This window comes from Medicago sativa, chromosome 2 (assembly GCF_051527215.1).
Source record: "Medicago sativa cultivar Bolivia chromosome 2, Bolivia_mono, whole genome shotgun sequence".
Taxonomy (NCBI): Eukaryota; Viridiplantae; Streptophyta; class Magnoliopsida; order Fabales; family Fabaceae; genus Medicago; species Medicago sativa.
The window spans coordinates 1643399-1669448 of NC_140750.1; the positions used below are offsets into that span (position 1 = coordinate 1643399).

The 26050-nt window shown below is 32.4% G+C and overlaps 1 long non-coding RNA gene across 1 annotated transcript; it reads right to left on the bottom strand.

Annotated features, from left to right (window-relative positions):
- Positions 1–12715: 12715 nt before the first annotated feature.
- On the bottom strand, positions 12716–14317 carry LOC146943476 (uncharacterized). The gene is made up of 3 exons (XR_015025578.1): positions 13334–14317; positions 13068–13229; positions 12716–12985 (listed from the first exon to the last, which is right to left on the bottom strand). It is a non-coding gene; the product is annotated as an uncharacterized LOC146943476 (long non-coding RNA).
- Positions 14318–26050: the final 11733 nt, after the last annotated feature.

Consider the following 26050-nt stretch of genomic DNA (forward strand, 5'->3'; position numbering starts at 1 on the left):
AATTTGAATTAATGTTTTCATACTTAATTGGTAATATAGCACTGTGGCTATATATCTACAGATTGCTATTTTGACGGGTGTTTTCTTAACTTAACATATGGTTAACAGAGTTTAGTTGAGAGAGGTTACTGCATTTTTTTTTGACGTTTACTGCATTTTTTTAAACTAGAGGGGAGGTGTGGGTCATTTAACAAAATCTTAGGAGGGGTTAATTTTATTTTCCCTTAATTAAACTAATTAGATACTAACATAAATGTTAATGTCCGCTTGAAAGAAGCCAAATAAAAATCATACGACTACGTTCAGGCTTCAGTGCAAGAAAAAGTTACAAATATAAGAGTGTTAATCAAAATATTTTATATTTAATAATGAATACCGAGCGTTCATGCCAAAAGCACCAACTTGCGAGCGCATGTGTGGGAAGGTTGGGGGTACAATTTGGCAAACCAATCGAAAATACCAACTTCAAACTTCCGGGAGTGGACTGTGGTTGGGCACCATAATCGCTTTCAACAAAGAATCCTGCTCTTCTTCCATTGCTCCCACCCAACCAAACTGACCAAAATACCCCTGCGTGAGTTAACTAACGCATGTGTAAAATTCTGCGTTAATTAACTCATGCAGTGTGACTTAAGTCACGCAAGTGTAAAACAATGCGTGAGTTAACTCAAGTTGGTTATAAACAATACCAGAATTATATTACTTTCCTCCGTTTCTAATCAATACCAGAATTTAAAAGGAAGGTACAAGATCTAAGTTGCTATACAACTCCTTACCAAATACTCCATCCGGTCACTATTATAAGCAAATTTTGATTTTCTAGGTTCATTTAATAAATGATGTATGTGGTCTATATTGTAGACTACATACATCTTTTATTAAATGAATCTAAAAAGTAGAAATTTGCTTATAAATGAGACCGGAGGGAGGAGTAATAATGAAGAATCTAGTAATTCTCTTTTGTTGGATCATTAATCCAACATTGGCCTTATATGTGAATAATTATGTATTGTGGACTGTCATTTAAGTTAGGCCCAATTAAAGTGATCTAATAAGGTTTGGCTAAAGTGGGCTTATGAGTATCTAATAGGGTGTGGGCCTTTAATGTGTAGAGACTAATGGGTAATTCTATTTTTATGATGGGCTAAAATAGAAATACCAATAGTTAACCCTAATTTGGGTGCTATAAATAAAGAGGTCATGGTCCCCAAGTCACACACACCAAGCCGCCGTTCTTTGCTGACATCCCATCATCACAAGGAGATCAAGAGAATAACAAAGGGTTCTCTCAGTGAGAGTGTGTGTTGATCTGGAAGGCCATTACCACATCAACAATCTCCGAATATGAATTCAGGTACGCTTCCGCATATTGATTTGTTATTTCTGATGATTAACATGATTGACTCTAGGGTTTAAAATTTAGTTTGGTTCTAAAAAGTGGTATCAGAGCCAATCATGTTTGATCGTTAAGAAATCAATTTTTTATGTCGTGATTATGTTTCTCGGCATGATTCAGTTTCAGCTATTCATATATCTTTCTTTTGTTTTTTGTTTGTGCGATATGCACATGATTCAATTGCCTTCGGTCAGTTGCCTTCGGTTTGTTTTCAATTTTTATGAATGCATCGATTGTCTCTCAGTCTCAATATATATATAGTTTAATGTATAGCTTCCGTTTCAATTGTGAAACACTGTTATGCATGGTTTATCAATTGAATTCGGATTGATTTTTATCAAAATAAAATTATGCTATATGTATTTTGTGAATAAATTACTACTAGTATATAAACAATTGCCTTATGAATTCCGGACCTCTATATATTTCATTCCTCTGTCTTGAAAATCAGCTAGCAGAGCAATTCATAAAGACAATTGTTTAATATGTCTCGAAAGTTTACTTTGGTGCTATACAGAAATTTTGTTCCAATCAATTTTTTTTAAGATGTAAGGTAATTGGGACAAGACTTAAGTACTGTTTTGCAAAATTGCAAATTGTGTTGTCGTGTTTGCAACTTTGGTTATGTTTAGTTCAATAAATTATAATTAAATATTGGAAAGTTAGGTATATAGATTTTGAGCTGAATTAATCTTAATAATATGTCGCCAAAGTGACCTCTTTTATGAAGATTAGTTTATTTTAAAATATAACAGGTTAATTTTAAGTTTTGGTTAAGTAATTATAAATTCAAATAAGGAACAGTTTATGTATATATTTTGAGATAGATTGATTGAAGCACTATGTCGCCAAAGTGACCTCTTTTGTGGAAATTAATTTATTTGAAATATAAAAGGTTGTGTGTTTGTAACTCATGTGAATAACTAATCGGCCCAAAGGAAGGTTGTTATTTGACAGAATTACAAGTGCTCATGTGGTAATAAACATGTGATAATTATTCGGTTTTACATGGGATAATAAATTGGCCCAAAGGAAAATTTATTGTTTGACATGTTCTTATTATCAATGTTTGATTACTGCGCCAAGGTATCACTGAAAAGTTAATATTTTATCCAAAGATACAATGTTAATGGATTCCCGATATCTTGTAATGGGATTTACCTTTATTTGAATTTAGTATTACTTTTATTCTAAGGTTTATATGAGCATGTTTTGCTTGTTTATTGTTCTCTGTTCGGATGATCCTATGAATATTACACCCAACATCAATTATTTTGTTAAATGGCTCAAACTTCAAGTTCTAGAAAGTAAATATTTTGATAGTTCTTTGAAGTTATGGCTATCAACATTGCATTAAGGTCTGACTCTCTCTTACCTCTTACGGATGAGAGTATCTCTAAAATAAAGAAGTGAGAGAAATCAAAATTGCATGTGTTTGATGATAATGATGAAGGCCATCCGGAAACATTTAAGGGCAAACTATCTGGAAAAAGAAAAAAAAGATAATTACAGTTAAGGATTTCATTTAATTTAAGATATTGAAAAGAGGTTTGTCAAGCACGAAAAGTCCAAGATAGATACGTTTTTGACAAACTTTAATTCGATAAAATGTAAGGATAAGGAAGCTGCGAATACAATTCCTCAAAAGAGATAACAAAAGATATTTATTTTGTGGAGTTGAAAAGGTATTACATGTTTCTTAATTTGGTTTGTTTTCAGATCAATTTAACTTTCATACCTAGTGTGTCTAGGACGTGTTGTCTAAATTGTTGAAAACTAAGTGATGGTGAAAGATACAACTATATTGGTGACAACAATACAGTTCAGGTTGAGGCAATTGGAAAGCTTAGATTATTGTTAAAGACTGGATTTTATTTGGATCTTGTTGAAACTTTTTCTTTGTAGCGTCTTTTAGACGAAATTTTCTATTTCTGCTTTGGGCAAGTTTAGTTTCTCTTGTTCATTTGGAAATAAAAAAAAAATTAGTTTGTTTCAAGATTCAAAATTGGTTGGTTCCGGTTCTTTATCAGGTTATCTCTATCTAATTGACACAATTGTTTCATTTGATGAAACACTGCAGTTAAGCACATTAAGCGTAAAAGTAAAATTAGCCAATGAGAATTATGTTACAGTATGGCACAAGAGATTGGGTCACATCTCCAAATGGAGAATATAGAGACTTGTGTCAAATGAAATTCTAGAACAATTGGATTTTTCAGATATTGATATTTATATCAATTTTATAAAGGGGAAACAAACCAATACAAGGAGATTTAAGGCCAAATAGGACTTTGGGCGTCTTAGAAGTTAAACATACCAATATTTGTGGGTCATTCCATACAGTTTCTTGGAATGGTCAACAATATTTTATAACGTTCATAGACGATTTTTGGTAGATATGGCTACATTTATCTCATTTATGAAAAGGAAAAGTCTTTCGACATGTTCAAAATATTTGAAGTTTGAAGTTGAGAATCCACTCAACTAAAGAATAAAAGGCGTCAGATCAAACCTTGGTAGTGAATATCATGGTATATATGACGGTTCAGGTGAACATTGTCCAAGACCAATTGCTAAATTCCTAGAGGAATGTGATATCGTCTCATAACACACTATGTCAAGTTTTCTTTCTATGAATAGTGTTTCTGAAAGGCGAAACAGAACGCTTAAAGTTATGGTAAGAAGTATGATTGCTCATTCTAACTTACCAGAATCACTCTGAGGAAGGAGAAGCAATTAAAATTGCAGCATATATCCTTAATAGGGTTCCAACTAAATAAACTACACAAACTCCTTACAAACTTTGGATAGGCAAAAAGCCTATTTTAAAGCATTTGCATGTTTGGGGTTGTCCAACTGAAGCAAGGCCTTATAGGCCAAGTGAAAAGAAGCTGGACTCAAGGACCGTGAGTTGTTGTTTTGTTGGATATTCTAAAAAAATGAACTAGGGGTATAAATTTTATGATCCCATAAAAAAGTCGATTTTCAAATTAGGAGATGCCCATTTTTTTGAGGATGTCGAGTTTGCAAGGGGAGATATGGTTAAAGACTTTGATGTTGAAGAGGAATATCTTGATATTTCCATAGGTGTCATTGACATTGCTCAAGATCATTTTCTTGACTTTGTCTAAGACACAATAAATCAAAACAATGTTGAAATCCCCATGCAAGAAATTGTTCCAAAAAGAACAAAATCTTACATCTCAAAAACATATGCCATTAAGGAGATCCACAAGAGAAAAGAGAAATAAAATACAATATGAATATATTGTGTTTATCCAGGAACATGAGGTTGCCATTGGAATGATGGATGATGATTCGATCAACTTCCGTCAAGCCATGGAAAGTTAGAATTCTTGAAGGTGGATTGATGCCATGAATTACTAGATTAAATCCATAAAGGACAACGACATTTATGATATTATCCCATTGCCACAAGGTCCGGAAATTATTGGTTTCAAATAGATATTTAAGACCAATAATGATTCCAATGGCGATGTGGAGAGATACAAAGCTTGTCTTGTCATATAAATGGTTTATACAAAAGAAATGCATTGATTTTAAAGAGACTTTCTCTCTAGTTTATTTGAAAGACTCTTTTAGGACTAAAATGACATTGGCGGCATATTTTAATCTTGAGTTACATCAAATGGATGTAAAGACTTTGTTTCTAAATTGCAACATTGACGAGACACTTTATGGTGCAACTGGAAAACTTTGTTTCAAAAGATTCAAAGGATATGGTTAGCAAACTTAAGAAATTCATGTATGGGCTCAAGCAAGAATCTCGACAATGGTATTTCAAATTCCATCAAGTGATCATCTCGTTTGGTTTTGAGGTGAATTTGGTTGATGATTGGATATATCATAAGTTCTGTGGGAGTAAGTATATATTTTTTATATGTTAATGATATTTTGCTTGCTAATAACAATATAGACTTGTTGCATGAAACCATGAGATTTCCAGCAAGAATTTTGAGATGAAAGATCTTGGTCATGTATCTTTGGTATTGGGCATTCAGATATACCGAGATCGTTCTCGGGGTATTCTTGGATTATCCCAAAAGAGCTATATTGAAAAATTTCTAAAAAGATATGGCATGCAAGATAGTAAACCAATAGATACCCCTGATGGCTAAGGGAGACAAGTTTAGTCTCAATAAGTGCCCTAAAATGATTTTGAAGAAAAGAAAATGCAGAGGATTCTCTATGCATCAGTTGTAAGGAGTCTAATGTATGTTCATGTTTGTACGCGTCTAGATATTGCGTACATTACAAGGATGTTGGACAGGTATTTAAGTAATTTAGGTTAGAGCATTAGAAAGCAGCCAAACGGGTCATGCGGTACTTAAAGAGAACAAAAGACTACATGCTCACATGTTGGAGGTCAGATCAGTTTTGAGATCATTATGTATGCTGACTCCAACTGTGTTGGATGCAAAGATTTTATTTTATGAGGCATCTAACCATAGTACATAACTGAGATAATTTGTCACGGGGCTACACATAGTGAATATGAAATTGAAAGACCACTAAAGATATTTTGTGGCAATTTATCAATAGTTCTATTTTGTAATAATAACAGGAACTTGACGAAGTACAGACACAAAGAGATCAAGTTCTTGGTTGTTCAAGAAAGATTTCAGAGTGAATAGTTGTCTATTGAGCATATCAGGACAAACCCCATGGTTGCGGATCCGCTTACGATAGAGTTGTCACCCAAAAGGTTTCATGAGCATATTGCTCGTATGGGTGTTTTGGCATTAAGTGATATTCGGTTTTAGTGGGAGTTTGTTATTTTAAATGCTTTTATGATATAGACATATTTCAGGTTAGGTAAGGCTTAAGGATATTTTCTGCAGAAATAAAGTTATGGTAGTTTACACTCTGATTTTGGTTAAGGTTTGATCTCACTAAGGATTAAGTAGGACCAATTGGAATTAGGCATGTTTAGATCACATGACATGAAAATTCCATGCTACACATCCACATCATGATCCATGTCATTCTTTTGTGTTAGCATCTGTGACCATTGATGGGTTTAGTTACGATAGTTGTAACGAAAACTGCTTTGATCCTATGTTGGCATTATTGATGGACCGGATTGGTTATAGATACATTCAGTAACGACAGTCATTTGAGCTCATAAGGATAATTTTTGCAATGCATAATTATAAGGTTGCACATATAGTCCAAGTGGGAGATTGTTGGATCATTAATCCAACATTGGCCTTATATGTGAATAATTATGTATTGTGGACTGTGTTATACCCTAATTTTGGACCTAAAAATACTTGTTCAATTCTTCTTTTCTTGCATTATACTACCTCCGTCCCTAGTTATAGGACCCTTTTGCTAAAATCACGGGAATTAAGAAAGTGGATATTTATATTAAAGTTGTTTGTAATCACTATTGTTTTTACAATTTTATCCTTAAGAGAGAGAGTTAGTTTATGTTTTCCAAATGCTATTTATTGCTGATTGAAGAAAAAGATGTATAATAAATAGGGGCATGTATGTAAAGAAATAATTAATGTAGTTGGAAATAGCAAATGGGTCTTATAAAAAGGGACAAAAAAAATTCTCAAAAGGGTCTTATAATTAGGGACGGAGGTAGTAAGTCATTTGATATGTCTCTGATCAATTGCATCTTTCTCTGCATTTTATTTCAATGTTATTTACAAAATTCATGAAAAAGGGCATTTTAGTCATTTCCTATGTCAAAAGTTCTTTCAGTCTTTTAAAATTTTGTTTGAGTCTTTTCAAGTAGTTTGAATAAGTCTTTGTTTCATTCTATGTCAAAACCCTTTCCAAAAATTGCATTTGAAGTCATTTCGAGTCAATTTTGCCCCTAGGGGCATTTTAGTCTTTTCACGTGTTAAAACCATGTTTAAATTCTAAAAAATTGTCTCTGAGTCTTTTATTTTGCTTGTATGAATTCTTGCTTTAATCCCTTGTTAAGAAATCATTTTAAAATTGCATCTGAGTCGTTTTTAGTCGTTTTAGTCCCTAGGGGCGTTTTGGTCATTTCACATAATATTTCTGATTCGTTTTAATCTGCTTTGTTGTTTTTAATCGTCTTGCTTTACGTTAATTTTCAATTTACTTTTTCAATTCAATTTTAGTTTAATTTTCATTTTTAGTCCTCGTACTTTTGTTATTTACATTTTAATCCCTTTTTTAAGTTTGTTAGAGTCCAAGTGCCATGTGTCCAAATGCTATTGGTCCTTAAGAGTTTGTTACTACTTAGTCCATGTGGCATTTCCTCATTGGTCCAAGCATCCCTTTCATCACCTATATAAGTCAAAGTCTTGGTCAATTTTTCATTACCAATCATTTTTTGCAAATTCCAAAAAATCACAAACTTTTTTCCTCCCATTTCTTCCTCCTCCTTCTCTCACGTAACCAACTAACTTCTCCTCCATAACTAACTTTTCCAACCACCACTTCCACCACCACAACAAACTACAACCACCACCCAAACCTCCATAACAAACTTCTCCTCCACCTCTAACCACCACAAAACCACCCTAACAACCTCCTTAACCACCAAAACCGCACCATTTTCAAGCAAATCGAATCCAATTCCGACGAAGGTTCCGCTACACCGATTCAATCACAATCGAATTAGCAAGATCAGCAACAACAACACGTTTTCGAACAAAGAGAGGCTCAAAGGAGCATAACCGAACCAGATTCAAAGCCGAAGCCTCAAGTTTCCGGTAACGGCGAAGTTGCGAAGAACGGAATCGAAGAAGAACGGAATTGAAGCTGATTCAACTCAGAATTCAAAGAACAAGGACGGAATCGAAGCTGTTAATGAATCAAAGGCATCCAGATCCGAACGTAACACCAAGAAATGAGAGGAAACCGATTCAAGCTTAAAGAAGGTGAGCAGAGCCAAACCGGTACACAATCTCATACGGTTGAAATCAAAGCCATTCGCATTTGCACAGCAACAATCAATTCGTGAAGGCAAAAAGGAACAAATCCAGAATCAAGTTCAAGGAAGGAGAAAAGCGAACGGAACGATGAAGAAAGCGTAATAGCAATTGTTCGTGAAGCAGGCTGTGAAGCATTCAGTCACGATCCAAACAGAGGTAATCCTTTTCTCCCTTTCTTTCTCAGAGTTGTGTTCGATTTTGAATCTAGTACTTGTATGATTGTTTGAAAATTTTAAGAATGGATTTGAAAAGAGGAGGAGATTCTGATTCTAACTGTGCAATTTGTTTTCGAAACGGAGAAGTTTTACTCTCCGACGCGGCGGCGCCGCCACCTTTCGCCGGCAGCCACCGCGTCGGAGTTGGTTGTGCTCACCGGAGAAGATGAAGTTCATCTTCATGTTCTTCTTTGTTTCCAGCGGTTTTAGTGAGAAGGGAGAGAGCATGTGTAGTTGAAAATTTTTAGAGAGAGAATGAGATGAGGAAAATGATTTAAGAAAACCAGAAAAGCCTCTTATACTCCCTCAGCCCAATTCGAAAATTGCTCTAAGCCCATTCCTCATGCTGTTTTCTGATTCTTCTCTGCAGTTTTGCTATGCGCCCCCCCCTGTCCTGCATGTTTCTTGCTGTTTTCTTGCTATTTGCACCCTTACATGTCCAAACTTTTCTAAAAAAATTCCTAAATTTTTTTTTATGTATTCTTGATCATTTTCTTGACTTTTTTTTTGGTGTTTTTATGTGTTAAATCTGGATTAAAAAATGTGTGGTTTTTTCTTGTTAATTGTTTACTATTTTTGCTAAAAAATTGTGAAGTTTCATATGTTTTTTGTGTCTAAAAATTCTTTAAAAATTCCAAAAAATTTCATGTGTGTTTCTTGATAATTTTGTGACCTTTTAGTGTTAATTTTACATAATAAAATTGGTAAAAGATAATGTGGTGTTTCTCTTACTATTTTTGTGATATTTTGTGCTAAAAATGAATGAGAGTTTGCTTGATTTCAATCCCAATTGCTTGATGAACGTTTGTGACCTATGCCACTTGATTTGAGGGAGTTTTAGCCACTGTTTGTGTTTGATATTGCTGCATAATTGTGAATCTTGGTTAATTGCTTAGGTTACAAGTTACTTGTGTAAATAAACAATGTTAATATGCTTAAAGTTTGCTTTGAAATGCCAAGTTAATCATGTTGCCTTAATTCCCATTCCAAGACTTGATTCTAAACCTTTAACATGTATTGGAATGTGAGAATCATAGGTCATATGGTTCTTGCATTCTATGAACAAATTTTAGTCATGTTTGCACTCTTTTTGCCTTTATTTTGGTTTATTTTCTATCCTTTATGCTCTAGTATTTCTCTTGCTTTATTTCCTTTGATATTGTCATGTGTTACTAACCATTTCATTTCATGTCTCATATTCTCCATAAGCATTCCCATTTCATCCCACATCTCATCTCTTGCTCCACTTTTATTTCTTGCATTTTAAGTTTCAATTCCATACAAAAATTAGAATGTAAAGATTTAGGAGTTCTTGTAAAATTTTACTTTCATGCTTTTAATTTCTTGGCAAAGAGGCCATAGAATGTATCTAGGGTATGATGTAAAGGACAATGGACTCTAATGATGTACACCGACACAAGCACCGACACATGCACACACTTCACTCTAGATAAATAGTTAGAATATGCATGTTTAGATGTATGTTTAGGATTGTATGTTTAGATGAATGTTTAGGCTCTATACTTAGAAAAATCATTTTCCAAAAACTTGAACAAACTTCACTCAAACATTTTTCATAATAAACCTTGGGGTCAAAACCCCATTGAATTTTCCTTTTATTTTCTTAATCAAACTTCAATGAAAAATAATCATACTTAGACCCTTTTTGCAAATAACTAATTCAACCTCACAATTTCATAATCTCATGCCCTTGAGGCCTCTTTCTATTCTTCAAATCCCATTTTCGAACTTAAAATCAACCAACAAAAACAAAAACATTTTTTGAAAGAGAACTACGGTGGATTTGATCCCTTAAACGGGTACGTAGGCAAGGAACAAAATTCCTTCAATTCAACTAAAATAAAAATCCAAAAACATTCTTCTCCCTTCCATTCTTCACTTAGAATACTCTTAGGTTTAATAAATACTTTTCAAAATAGCATTTAAAAATAAAGCGCGCGCGTAGAAATTAAAGACGGTTCCTATAGGATACTATAGTCGTTATGGGTGCCTAACACCTTCCCGTAGCGAAAACAACTCCCGGACCTCGATTCTCAAGGGTTTTGCTTACTTTTTCCCTTCCCAAGAAAAAATAAGATATCACCGGTTTAAAAGGTTCAAACGTAATCAATGTTTGACACCCGAAAACCAAGATAAAACAGACTGTCATTTAAGTTAGGCCCAATTAAAGTGATCTAATAAGGTTTGGCTAAAGTGGGCTTATGAGTATCTAATAGGGTGTGGGCCTTTAATGTGTAGAGACTAATGGGTAATTCTATTTTTATGATGGGCTAAAATAGAAATACCAATAGTTAACCCTAATTTGGGTGCTATAAATAAAGAGGTCATGGTCCCCAAGTCACACACACCAAGCCGCCGTTCTTTGCTGACATCCCATCATCACAAGGAGATCAAGAGAATAACAAAGGGTTCTCTCAGTGAGAGTGTGTGTTGATCTGGAAGGCCATTACCACATCAACAATCTCCGAATATGAATTCAGGTACGCTTCCGCATATTGATTTGTTATTTCTGATGATTAACATGATTGACTCTAGGGTTTAAAATTTAGTTTGGTTCTAACATCTTTTTCTTTTTTGCCAGAAGAATCTAGTAATTCTCATTTAACCTTTTTCACTAATGATGGTGTTTGATTTTTACGTCTAAGGTAGGCAAAAGAGTATTATGATAGAGTTGGAAAGGCATGTGCATAAAGTCCAATACATGTGCATAAAGTCAAGACGAAGGCAGAGATGAAGAAGAAGAGGTGAATGGCTTTTTGTTCTAGCGTGACTTAAGTCACGCTGCGTGAGTTAACTCACGTAGAGGTATAATTGTCAATTTAGTTGGGCGTGAGTGTTTTGTGTTGAGAGAAGAGCAGAATTCTTCAACAAATGGATCTCCAAGGTGTCGAAGTTGAGAGAGTGCACCATAATCTAAATCCAAATTGTAGGGTAGCCTGCAATAGTTTTTTAATAAATTAAATAGACTTTTCATAAATTAAAGCAAATATTGTCTAACCTAAATGATACTACTATGTCCTTTGAGTTATATGTTCCATGTATCTATCCAATACACTTTCCATTTGAGCGTCATTATCCTCTTCGGTAATCTCATCATCTCCTACTGGCTCCGTCACTTCAAAACTTCCCACAACTATTCGTCTTCTTTATTCTCCTCCATTGTTCTGACAAAAAAAATTAATCTAGAAAAAAATATAAAAAATAATATTTTTATTCTTAATTAATTTCATTCTTATTAAAATAAATCTAGAAAAAATAATAAATATAATTTTTTGTATATTCTTCATCATTATCATCAGGCCCGGCCCTGAGGGGGTGCAAACAGCTCAACAGAGCTGGGCCTCCCTCAGTCATGGGCCTCAAGTTTTTTTTAATATCCACTAGTACTACTGCCCTCCAATTTTTTTTAATACCCCTAGCCATTTTATGTCCTCTTGTTTTAGCCTTTTAGGCCTATTAGAATTAGGTCCTCTTGCTTTTGGTGTTAGGTGGGGGTTCCTCATGTATACGGTAGTCATTTTCACCTTTCGGTGTACCACATATATACGACACCTTATATTTATCTTTTAAAAAAAATAAATAGAACATTGCTCTTTTAAAAAAAATACGTTTTGATTTTATCACTGACCTCTTTTCATTCCCAGAGCCGAGCCTACGAATTCTTAGGGACGGCCCTGATTATCATCATCTTATTCTTCAAAGTTCAAATCCATAAAAGTAGGAAATATATACCTCTCATTTGAATCTGACCTAACCACAATAGTCTTCAGCTCAATATGTTAAAAGATAAAAGATTAATTATACATAATATAGCATTAAATGTTAATTATATCATACCTCATTTGTAGTTGCTACCGTCTGCCCAGGCTGGGGTTGTGGTGCATAAGGAAAATCCTTATGCACCCTGCATAAATCCAGAAATGGTTTTTGTGAGTTGTACTCCAAAACCATTGGATGTACTTAATGGTTTCCAGCACCCATAAAATTATAGTATGTTGTACTCCAAAACCATTTTACTGTGGGAATGGTTTCTGTGAGTTGTACTCCAAAACCATTTCTGGATTTATGCAGATCTGGATTTATGCAGGGTGCATAAGGATTTCCTTATGCACCATAACCGAACCCGTCTGCCCATACCGAGAATAGTATAAGTAAAATCCAATCTGAAAGGCCCCCAACGTGAATCCAATCATATTGGGAACCAGGAAAAAAAATTAAACATTTAACAAATAAATGTATAAAGAATGATTTTAATAATTTTTTATTAATTAAATTAAATAAATACTTACATAGATGCTAATGTTGTTGAGCATGAATTCATACCCAAACCATATCACTGAACTTCCGATAAGGGAGAGTAATAGAGTCTATTGCTTGGACTCCATATTTTGTGTATGAACTACATGTATCTACAAAATATTGATGCATAAAGTTAGTGGAAAATTTGTAATATTAAAACTTATAAAAATTAGTATAGAAAAGTTTACTTACCATAACACTCAGCGGAGCCGCAAAGACACCGATAGATACACATATACACATCCAACCAGGAATGCTTACACTATAGGAAGCAAGTACATCAAAACGTATGATCAAAATGATCAATAAAGTTGTACCCACATTCATACCCGTAAAAAGTACGCGAGTAGATCTCTGTAAATAAAAATAAATTAAAGAAATGTAATTATATGAAGAATATATTAATAAAAATTAGAATTTATAAGTATAAAAAATAGAGGTTAGAATTTTGAATTTACCCGAAAACATGTGCCGGTGCATAGACTATGCATACAATGATATATATAGCCTCGATGAGGCATCCAAACGAATTGATTGATATAAGCAGAGCAACATCAGCTTGCATCAATCTGTATAAGAGCTATAAAGTACAACTAAATAGTGCCACCAGATATGGCAATGTTGAAAAATCTTGTGTGCTTCTTTGTCTGTATATGCCTACAAGTAGGCCTGCAATAGAAAATTCATGTCAAACTAAAGATTAATTTTATGACTAAATTGGAATTGTATGAGAGAGTGTTCACGAATTAAGTTGCAGACAGGAAAATAATGGAGAAGTTGTAAAAGGATAAATTATTTCTTAATTGATTTTTAATTTTTAATATAATTAATAATTAATGATGAACATCAAATTGGATGAATATTGAGTTGAAGTTGAAATGATGAATTTTAAAATAAAATTAAAAAAAACTAGGTTTTTTTCATGAAGATGATAAAGGTTGATGAATATTTAATAAAAACACATCAATTGCACATTGTATTATCTTCCAGCATGGTATATTTTCATTTCTTGTGCTTTTATTAAATTTTGTTCAAATGTTACTATTTTTAGCTTATAAAAAATCTAAAATCCATATTTAAATTGTAAAAACCCAAGAAGTTTGAAATGAATAAAATAATCAAATTTACTTACACCGGGGAGAGAAACACCAAGAACGACACAATATTTCCTACATAGAATAATTACCCAATAGACCCAAGCAGTTGGTAAGCAGGAACCCAACTGCTCTCACATGTAAAGCCATGATTGTCTACAAGAAAATGAGGGAAAAAAAGAGTTAATTCTATGAAAACTGGAATGTTGAATCTCAAAATTGTGAAAAGAGAACAAGGAGATCGATATCCCACACAATAAGGATTGATTTTTTCCACACGAGGATGAAATACGAGATAGATGTAGAGGTTTTGGATAAGTATCAGTTATGTCAAGGACTAACCTAGAAGTCTTGAGTAGTGAGGGCAATACATGCACGCACGCACCCACCCACACAAACACACACACACGCAAACACTCATGCGCGCGCACACACTACTTTAATTTTGAAAACATAGATATACTTCATAATTCTTTCAAAAAAAATATAATTCATAATTGTTCTCTTGCGATTCCGCATTCGATTCTTAATAATATTCAATATTTATTGTGGAGAAAACTCTTTCAACAATTATAGAAAGATTCATGTATATAAAAATAAGAAAATCCTAACAAGCACCTTTAGGACATTCTTTAAGAAATCAAAAGTGGTAACTTTTGCTTAAAAATTTGTGTAATTATTACTAAGTATTTTTAAAACAAAAATTATTTTTATGAAATCCTTAAATAACACCCTTAGAACACTTGTTTACATGATCATATATAATATTAACCAAAACATCTATATTATTATGCATATATCATATTACAAAGATCATTATTTTAGTTAAGAATGATACAAAATAGTACTCTCTCTCTCTCAACTAAATTGTTTTTATTTATTTATCATCATCATTTTTTTTTCTCAAGAGTTCAAACCCATGAAAATATAAAAATAGATATATATCTCAAAATCTGACCTACCCACCACAATACTCTTGAGCTCGGTATGTGAAGCACCAGGTACCTAATGAAAATAAGAAATATGTATTAAAAATAAAAGAAAAGATTTTTTTGAAAAATGTTAAAATATAAAAGATTAATTATACCTCCTCATCTGTAGTCTGTAGATGTGTGCTCTATCTGCCCATACCGAGAAATATATATATATATATATATCGCGATCTGGATTGCCCCCAACGTGAATCCAATCACGTCTGGGAGCTGAACAAAATCTGACCTACCCACCACAATGCTCTTGAGCTCGGTATGTGAAGCACCAGGTACCTAATGAAAATAAGAAATATGTATTAAAAATAAAAGAAAAGATTTTTTTGAAAAATGTTAAAATATAAAAGATTAATTATACCTTCTCATCTGTAGATGTGTGCTCTATCTGCCCATACCGAGAAAAGTATATATATAACGCGATCTGGATTGCCCCCAACGTGAATCCAATCACGTTTGGGAGCTGAACAAAATCTGACCTACCCACCACAATACTCTTGAGCTTGGTATGTGAAGCACCATGTACCTAATGAATATAAGAAATATGTATTAAAAATAAAATAAAAGATTTTTTTGAAAAATGTTAAAATATAAAAGATTAATTATTCCATCAAAAAAAAAGATTAATTATACCTCCTCATCTGTAGATGTGTGCTCTATCTACCCATACCGAGAAAAGTATATATAACGCGATCTGGATTTCCCCCAACGTGAATCCAATCACGTTTGGGAGCTGGAAAAAATTAATCGATTAAAAGAATAATATATAAATGATAATTGATTTAATTAAATAAATACTCAAATACTTACATATATGGTAATGCTGTCGAGCAAGAATCCATACCCGAACCATATCACTGCACTCCTAGTAAGGGAAGGTGATAGAATAAGTGGCATGGGCTGCACACTATGCGTCCGAACCACAAGTATCTACAAAATATTCATACATAAAATTAGTGGCAAATTGGTAATATTATAATTTTATAAAAATTATTATAGAAAAATTGACTTACCATAACACTTAGCGGTGCCGCAAAGACACCAATGGATCAGCACGTACATATCCAACCAAGTGTGCTAACACTATAAGAAGCAGGTACGACAAAACGTACAATCAAAACGATGAATACGAATGTACCCACATTCATACCCGCAAAGAGTATGAGAGTAGATCTCTATAATTAAAAATAAATTAAAGAAATGTAATTATATGAAGAATATATTAATAAAAAATTATAATTGATAAGTATAAAAAATAAAGATTAAAATTTTGAATTTACCCGAACATGTGCTTGTGCATAGACTATATATATGGCGATATATATAGCATCGACGAGGCATACAAATGAATTGATTGATACAAATTTTTATAGAATAATTAATTAATTAAAAGTAGGATGAATGAATTGTAATTGTGTGATGAGTGTGATTGGATTATGTGTATCTAATGTGGAATTTGAATCTCTGATTCATTTGATCTCTCAACTCGAATATTTACCTCATTTAATTGTTTGGATTGGCTTATTTCTATCAAAAAAGATACATGCTAATAAACCATGAGAAATCACAAGGTTTTCATATTAAGTCACTTAAACATGGGACTTAAATTCTTACACGATACTCATACAGACACGCCAATCAATTATAACCATTAGTTCCTTTAAAAACATTTGACTTCAATCCGTACACCTTTTTATTAATATATTCTTCATCAAATTACATTTGATTAATTTATTTGTCATTACAGAGATCTACTCTCATAGTTTTTGCGGGGTATGAATGTGGGTACAACCGTATCGATCGTTTTAATCATACATTTGATTGTACCTACTTCCTATAGTGTGAGTGCGCGCACGCACGCACGTGCGAGTTGGTGCTTTTCGCATGAACGCTCTGTGTGCATTATTAAATATGATATATTTTGATTAACACTCTTGTGTTTGGCTTCTTCAATGCTGAACATTAACATTTGAGCAATGCTATATCTCTAGAGAAAAAAAACATCAAGAATTCTTCAAGAATAAAAAGCAACCAATCACAATGCACTATTTGCCACAATTCAAGGAGGTGTGGCTGAAAAATAGGAAGTAGACAAATAAATCATGCAATTAAAACTTGTCACAAGTGTCTTGAAAAATTTTTGATGCTATTTTTCTAGATAAATAGCATTTTCCTTAACATTTATGTAGTATCTAATTAGTTAAATTAATCATTTAAAATAATTACAATTATCACCTATATCTATATATATACACATACATATTTATTTATTAATCCATCTAAACAAATATGTATATATATATATGAGGAGAGATATATTGACTCCAAGAGTAAATCTATAGACTTACTCCAAATCCCTACCCTTGATTCTTTTTAATCTAACGGCTTTGAGGTGTGTTATATCTGCTCTTCCCGTAAACCCCCTCTTGGTTTTTGTCCTCCTAAACACATCTCCAAAAATACATTTTTTTATTCACCAAAACCTTCAAAGAAATTGAGTATTGTGGTGGCCGTTTTCAAGCAAACTCCATTTCATGATTCGAAATCAATTTTCTATGATGCAAACCATAGTAGTCTTTCGTTAATTTTTCCTTGAAATAGTTTCGTTCTTCTCTTTCAATAGCGTAGAATTCTTAGGGTTTGTAGGAAATGGAATTGATAATTTGAAGAGGAGCCATGACATATACAATGAAAGAAAGATCTGGAAAATCATGTTTTATAAAACCGTTAAAATAATCAAGAATTGAAATAATGTGGAATTGTTTAAATAATTGATAATTTGAAGAGGAGTTAGTCAATTAGAATGATCTTGGGTATCAATGGAGTTTAAATTAATCTCAAAAAAATAAAAAACCATTGGGTAGCAAAAGGGAAGGAATCGTTTAATCTATATAAAAAAAAGAATTGTGGGTATCAATGGAGTTTCAAATTTCCGACATGTTTTGCAGCAAACCTTTTGTTTTGCCATAGAGAAAAGAAATCAACCTCACAATAGCAATTATTATTCATTAATCCTAACCATTAATTGATATTAAAATTAAAGGTCTAGATTTGGAGTAAGTTTATAGACTTGCTCTTGGAGTCAAAATATCCCACCCCTATATATATATATATATATATATATATATATATATATATATATATATATATATATATATATATATATATTAACATTCTTATGGCAGCTCCCCGTTGTGTCTGGATTTGTATTGGGGGATAACTCAGATGATAATATATGGATACTATTCTAAATATAGTGTTGCGGAAAATGACACGCAAATAGAACACACTTAGTTACAAATGAGAATTGTAAAAGAATCAAGTAACCAAGGAGTTGTTACAGATGATGTACAATCTATATGTATATGGATAAGTTTGAACAATTCCAACTCTCCAAGAACTAAATCTTTTATCATATATATAGATGAGTTTTTTTTTTTTTTTGCTTAATAACAATTTTGACCCCTTAAGTATCACGATTTTGGCCTCCTAACAAAATAAATTACGATTCAACCTATTGCCCCTTTTCAGTTTTGAACCCCAAACCAATTTTGACCCATTCAACGCACACGTGGGCGTCACATGTGTAATTTTTAATTTAAAAATAAATAAAAATATCACGTGTGTAATGTTTTAATTAAAAAAATAATTAAAACAAAAAAAAAACCTTATTTCTCTTCTCTCTCATAATCTCTTCTTCCGTTATAACTTGAAGGCAGCAAACATTTATATTTTTAGTTTTAATCAAAATCAAAACTTCATAAAAAATCACCGTTAATAATTTTCAAACGTTAGCGCAATAAAAATAGCGGAAAGACGGGCATGTGAGTGTCCGTCTTTTCGCTAGTATGTATAATTAGTCTTTAATGCTATGACATATACTTCCTCCGTTTTAAAATGAGCGTCGTTTAAGATTTTTACGCATAAATTAAGAAATATAATAATGATGTCTAAAGACATGATAACTTTACTAAATTAATATTATTTACTATTGATGGAATGTTTTAGAAGTAGTGTATGCTCAGTTAATTAAAGGGTATAATTAAAAGTAAAATAATAATTCTGCATTAAAAAGTGTAAGGGACATTCATTTGAAACTTTGTCTAAAATGACACACAACGATAAAAACACAATTGAGTTTGAAAAAGAGGAATGCTATTCTGACATCCAATTTTCAACAACTTTTAGGGACAACTCTCTTTTATACTCATTATACTTTTATTCTCTCACTTCCTTTTCTCTCTCTCTCTCTCTCTCTCTCTCTCTCTCTCTCTCTCTCTCTCTCTCTCTCTCTCTCTCTCTCTCTCTCTCTCTCTCTCTCTCTCTCTCTCTATTATCATTGTCCAATAAGAATAATGGAAAAAGGTTGTCCCAAAAAGTTGTTGAAAATTGGATGTCAAAATATCATTCCTTTTTGAAAAATAACAACCCTCCGAAAACAAAATATTTAACATATCGGAAGTGCTATATATAGCGACAACAATTGTCTCGAATTGGTCCTGAATTAAAAGCTATGTTGAGCGGATATCATGGGGAGGTGGGGAAAAAAGATGGAAAACATGAGATAAGGGTGACCGGCATACATGCCAGTGTATCGTGAAAATTTCGCCCGACAGTTTTTTGCTTTAAATAGCATTTTTGTGTTTGTTTCAAGTTATTTTTGTAGATTCTTGGGAATAAAATCATAAAAATGCATATGCCTATGTTTGTTACAAGTTTATTAAATTTTATTCCCGGGTATAAAATGTTCCTGGGAATAGAAAAATTTTCCCAAAGAAAATGGTGGGAATAAAGTTCCCATGGAGATGAGAATAAAATTATGTATAATTACCTATTATATTTCCTATTTTTAAGGTTCCTTGGAATATTATAATGTTAACCAAACATTTTTTTTGTAAATACCTTGGAATAAAATTCCTATCCTTATATTCCAAGGAATGTTATTCCTAGGATTAAATTTGTTACACTTGAAACAAACACACACAGATGGATATATATATATATATATATATATATATATATATATATATATATATATGATAACTTTTTTAACGATATATAGATGAGTTTTTTGTTTTTTGAAATGGATATATAGATTATGTGCACATAATCATATCTATAACAAATAAATGTGGTGTAAAGTCATAATCATATTAAAATACTTAAACATAATGGAGTGTTATATAATGTTAAATTTGATGTGATTTTTATTTATTTTTGTTCAAATAGTTCAGTAATTATAAATCTATCCTTAATGTGAATAAGCAGGAAATCTGATATATAATGTTTAACTTGATGTGATTTTTATTTATTTTTGTTCAAGTAGTTCATTAATTATAAATCTATCCTTAATGTGAATAAGCAGGAAATCTGATATTCGAATCTCGGTCCATACATATATAATATGATATTCCTGTCAATTGAGTTATGTGTATGATGTCTTTGATGCGATTCTCTCTTCATTGAAATTAAAATTTGTAAAGTTTAATTTTCACAAATTAAAATTTGTATAGTTTTTTTTTTGACAAATTAAAATTTGTATAGTTTTTTTTTGACAAATTAAAATTTGTATAGTTCTTTACATTTAATCACCAAGGATCAACGTGCATTCTTCAAGCTGAGCTCATGGCCATCCTCAAAGGCCTTCATCTAGCAGTAAACATGGGAATTGAGGACCTAGTATGTTTCTCAGACTCTCAACTGTCAGTTAATCTCATAGCAGGAGAAGTTTATGAATATGAATACCATGCCTATGCGGTGCTAATTCAAGATATCAAGGATTTAATAGCTTCCCACAACTATAATATCCTTCACACTCTAAGGCTCTGTTTGGTAAAAATAACGGATAGCTGATAGCTTTTAGCTGATAAGCTAGCTGATAGCTTTTAGCCGATAAGCTAGCTGATGACTGATGACTGATAAGCTAGTTGAAGTGTTTGGTAAAATTAGCGGTTCAACTAGCTGATAAATGTAAAATGACATAAAAGGGTATTTTTAATTTATAATAAAATTTATATCAATTAATATTTAAGTATTTGAAAAATATTTTTATTTAGTTCAAAATAACAAAAGGTATATTTTCATCAATTGTAAAATACAGCTGAAGGTATATTGATTTGCACGTTAAAAAAAGTATATTTGGTTTGTAAAAAAAAAAAAACTAACAAAACTGACGGTATGCCGTATAAAGAAAAGAAAAAAAAACAAGGAAAGACAAGTGCTTCTTTTTTTAATTTTTTTGAAAAAGAATTGGATTTTTGTTCGCAAGAGACACAGTAGTATTTATGAGGAAGTTATATTAATAAATTGTAATGGGTAAAAATGGAATTTAGTTAGAATAATAAGGGTAGAAATGGAATTAAAAGTGAGAAGCTATAAGCTATAAGCTCAAATGCTACTTGGAATAGCTTCTGAAAAATAGCTTATAAGCTCGTTGAAATTCGTGAAATAAGCTATAAGCTCATTGTAAAAAAAGTTACCAAACAGGGCTTTTTTTGTCAAATGAGCTTATAAGCTATAAGCTATAAGCTCTTTTGGTAGCCTTACCAAACAGACCCTAAGAGAAGGGAATCATTGCGCCGATTTCATCGCCAAGCTTGGGGCTTCGTCAAATATAGCTTTCTTGGAGCATCAGTCACCTCCTCATGATCTCATTGACAAGCTTAAAACTGATGCTAGAGGAACTTGCTTCCTAAGAGCTTGATTGTCTTTTTTTTTCTTTCTTTCTTTTTTTTTCTTTTGCTTTAGCTTTGTAACAAAAAAAAAAAAAATCACCATTTCCATTCAAGTCATATAATTTCATGACAATTTTGACTTGAACTTTTTTCTTATCCAGTTTCGACCTTTTTTTTTTTTGAGGGACTATCCAGTTTCGACCTTAAATTCCAAATTCAATCCGGAGGCATTTTTAAAACTAATCCCTAATTCGTGAGCCTATCTACTAACTTCTTCGAATTTATGCAGTCACACGAATTAAATATTTTATTTATGTTTTAAACTTTTGGTTGATTTTTTTACACCAAAAATACCCTCTGACATATTGTCATTTTTCTAAAAAAATAAATGTTTTTTAGTCATTTTTCCCCATAACAAATGGACCAAATCTGAAACAATTTAAGAGGGGGGAACTTCATTGGAGACCTGGGCTCAACAAAAAAACAAGAATAAAAACATGTTAAAAAATTGCTTTTCTGACATAGAATACTTCCAATTGACACATGGAAATGACCATTTTACCCCCAGCGGCAGTTAACAGCCGCTGGTTAATGCGCCGGCAGTTAACACCCGCTGGAGTCTTCCAGCGGCAGTTAACAGCCGCTACGTGCGTTCTAGGATGCACCGTCCTTTTCACCCTTCAACCTCTTTTTCTTCATTCATTCAACACATATTTTCCATATTTTTTCCACATTCAACCTATTTTCTTTCAACATTCAACCTATTTTTTCTACATTCAACCTCTTTTTCCATCATTCAACCTCTTTTTCCATCATTCATTCAACCTATTTTTTTCTACATTTTTCCCCTATAAAAACCCTCACATTCTCACATTTCCTCACATTTTCTCCTCCTTACTCTCATGTCCTCTTTACTTCTTTACTCTTTCTTCTACAAAATGTTTGTTTGTCATAGTCCAGTACTCAAAGAAACTCAACCAGAACTTGTTCATTGGTTATATATTCAAGTGAGGAACAACACGAATTGCAGCATGAACCTTCTTGTAAAGCTCCTCAAGGCCATCTGCCTCGATTCCTTTCTTAATGTACTCACTAAAGTGAGTCTGGTATTTCTCAGGCTCATCCTCAGTCAATAAATTGAGTCTGGTATTTCTCAGGCTCATCCTCAGTCAATAAATGTACGACGAAGATGACTCCACCTATTAAGGAATAAATGTACGACGAAGATGTTATTTTTAATGTTATTGGTACGACGAAGCAGATTTAGTTTTACCCCATTGTAAATGTATTATTATATTAATAAAATTTGATTTTATATATATTACTTGTGTTCCTTTATTTTAGTTTTTATTTTCATTTATTTATATAAAATCCGAATAAAATTCGAATAAAATCTAACGTGAATTCAAATAATTAAAATTCGAATAAAATCTAACGTGAATTCGAACAAATATTGCGTATCGAATAAGTAAATTATAATAAGTGCACAACATTAATTCAAATAAAAATGGCGTATTGAATAAATAAATTCGATAAGTACACAACATTAATTCTTAGACAATTTTATTTAGATATAATTTCATCTACGTTACATTACATTGTGGTATCATTACATTACATTACATAAAAACATGTACGTCAACTATCATTACATTACATTCGGAAATGTAACTTCCAACTACAACAATTATCTTACCTTTGAATGAGGTCAATTCAAACTAGCTAAAAAGCAGGACTCCGACATTCGTACAGAAGTGTTTTTATTCCATTCCAAATGTTAAATTCTGGTTGGTCTTGGTTTTAAATGATAGTATCTAAGAGCCAACGGAATGAGGTCCAGACCTTGACACTTCGATACCATCATTTAAACGAAGCCAACCAGAAATTAACATTTAGAATGGAATAAAAACACTCCCGGTCGAATGTCGGTGTCCTGCCATTTAACTAGTTTGAATTACCCCATCCAGAGGAAGACAATTGTTGTAGTTGGAATGTGCATTCCAATTACAACAATTGTCTTACCTCTGAAATGAGGTAAATTCAAACTTGCCAAACAACAGGACTCAAGCATTTCGCTCAGCATTCATGCTTTCCTTTGAAAAGAATAAATTTTTGTTAGGCTTGATTTAGATGAATGTATTCCAGTGCCACCGAAATGAGGCCCATTCCTTGACACTTAATACCTTCATCTAAACCAGCCAAACAAAAATTTAATCTTTTTAAAGGAAAAACATGAAGGCTGAGCGAAATGCTTGAGTCCTCGCCGTTTGGCAAGTTCGAATTACCCCATTTCAGAGGTGAGACAAATGCTGTAGTTTGAATGCACCTTACCCTAACTAATGACGATCTTCTGGCGGAATCAAGTTGTTGATGATATCTTCAGTTGATTTCAGCAACGTCACCCGCATATCGATCCACTGGAACTTGGTGTGCTCCCAAAACTTACTCGTCATGTTTTTGTCGTTCTTTAACTCCACCCAAGTGAATGATACCATCCCCTCGTCGAGCGTTGGACGTTTATACCGAACGTGTTCCACCCTCCTTGTGTCTCTGGGGTTGACTCGTTGGTTGAATTCATTCAGTTGATCCTTAAGACCTCTTAACGTTACATCAAGGCACCGAACCTTCAACCTCTGAGGTTCTCCGCCGTTGAATTCTGCATGAACGTCGATCCACCCGGCCATTGTTTCAAATCTACACACATAGAAATTAAAAATAATCAATGAAAAACTCATTCAAACACTTGTAGTGAAAATTTGACATAAACCCTAAAAATCCTAAACAAACCCTAAAAAATTTATAAAATTCGAAAAAAATTTATAAATTCAATCAATATAACTTCATTATAACATGTATTGATAATATATGTTAATATCATTTCAGATCTACAACATAACTATATTAAAAACAAATATTCAAAATTTAATAATTAAACAACAACTAAAATTATAAACATATAAACACATATACTAACTAAAATGTATGACAATAGCATAAGTGATAACTTACTTGTGATTTAGTGGAAGAAATTTTGGATGATTTGGTAGAGTTTTTTTAGAGAGAGAGTGAAAATTTGAGAGAAAGATGGTGATGGTGATGATGGGTGAGTGTCTGGATTGTGCTACTGACTTGGAGTTATCACGAACACCAGCGGTAGTTAACAACCGCTGGGTACCAGCGGCAGTTAACTACTAGCGTGTTTACCAGCGGTAGTTCACTACCGCCAAGGGCAATATGGCCATTTCCATGTGTCAATTGGAAGTATTCTTTATCAGAAAAGCAATTTTCAACATGTTAATTCACCATCCTAAAAAAGGGGAGCCAATTTTTTTTAGAGTTATGAAAAACAGCAAAAAAAATCTCACATGAACCTCTTCATGTGTACCATTAAACCTCTTCCTTTGTGTCTACTCTCTCAATCTGGACAAGAGAGGTGTTTGGGTATTGTTTTGATTCTATAAAAAATACATAAAACTTACAATTAATTTTCTTTTTTTATTTTAAGGACACTCGTTAACATGACATTATTTTAATTTAGTGAATATGGATCTCAGGAGAGAGTGATCCAAGTCTATTTTATGTTTTTGGCCTCCGCATTTTTTTTTTTTTTAGTGAATTCTTATTAGAAGATCATATCATCGAAGAATTAGGTGCTTGATTAGAAAAGGATCTTCCAACATTTACCTATCTAATTATAACTTAACTAAAATTTTGTATTTAAAAAAAAAAATCTACCTAACTAATATTGGATTTTTAGCCCTTCAATTTTCAAAGAAAATAGTATTTTTCTTTTTACCATAGAGAAAAGGGTCTTGATAATCTCAAAGATAAATAAGATCAAAATTACAAAAATAAATAAGATCAAAATTATTTTAGATAAATATTAAACTCGGACTATGTAATCAATATACCTTCTTAATAAGAATATCCACTTTATATAAAAAAAATCATATTTTCCAACCAATAAATATGTAATTATTTCTTGTAAATCAAAGTCAATTTGATTATTTTTTCTTTATAATATAAACAATTTGAGTACTATAATACCGTGTGTGGTCCTTCTCTATGATGTCTCACTTTTGACTTTATTATTATATAAGAGTCATGTCAAAAGCATTATATATCATGTGGATTTCTTTTTCATTGATGACTAATACAAAAAAAGACTAATAATTGTTTGACTTTATACTAGGACATACCTTACCTGGTATCTAAAGGACTCCAGCTTATCAGTACTGTGTTTTGGTCTACAAAAGAACTGGTTATTCATTTTTTGAAAAAGAACAAAGAAATTATGTTACCTTCCTTCATATTTTTGCCTTGTTATTCCTAGTTGAATCACACACATTATGTTATCTTCCTTCATATTTTACTAAATTGTGTTATTTTAACACACTTTTAGACACCGTACCTAACGCTGC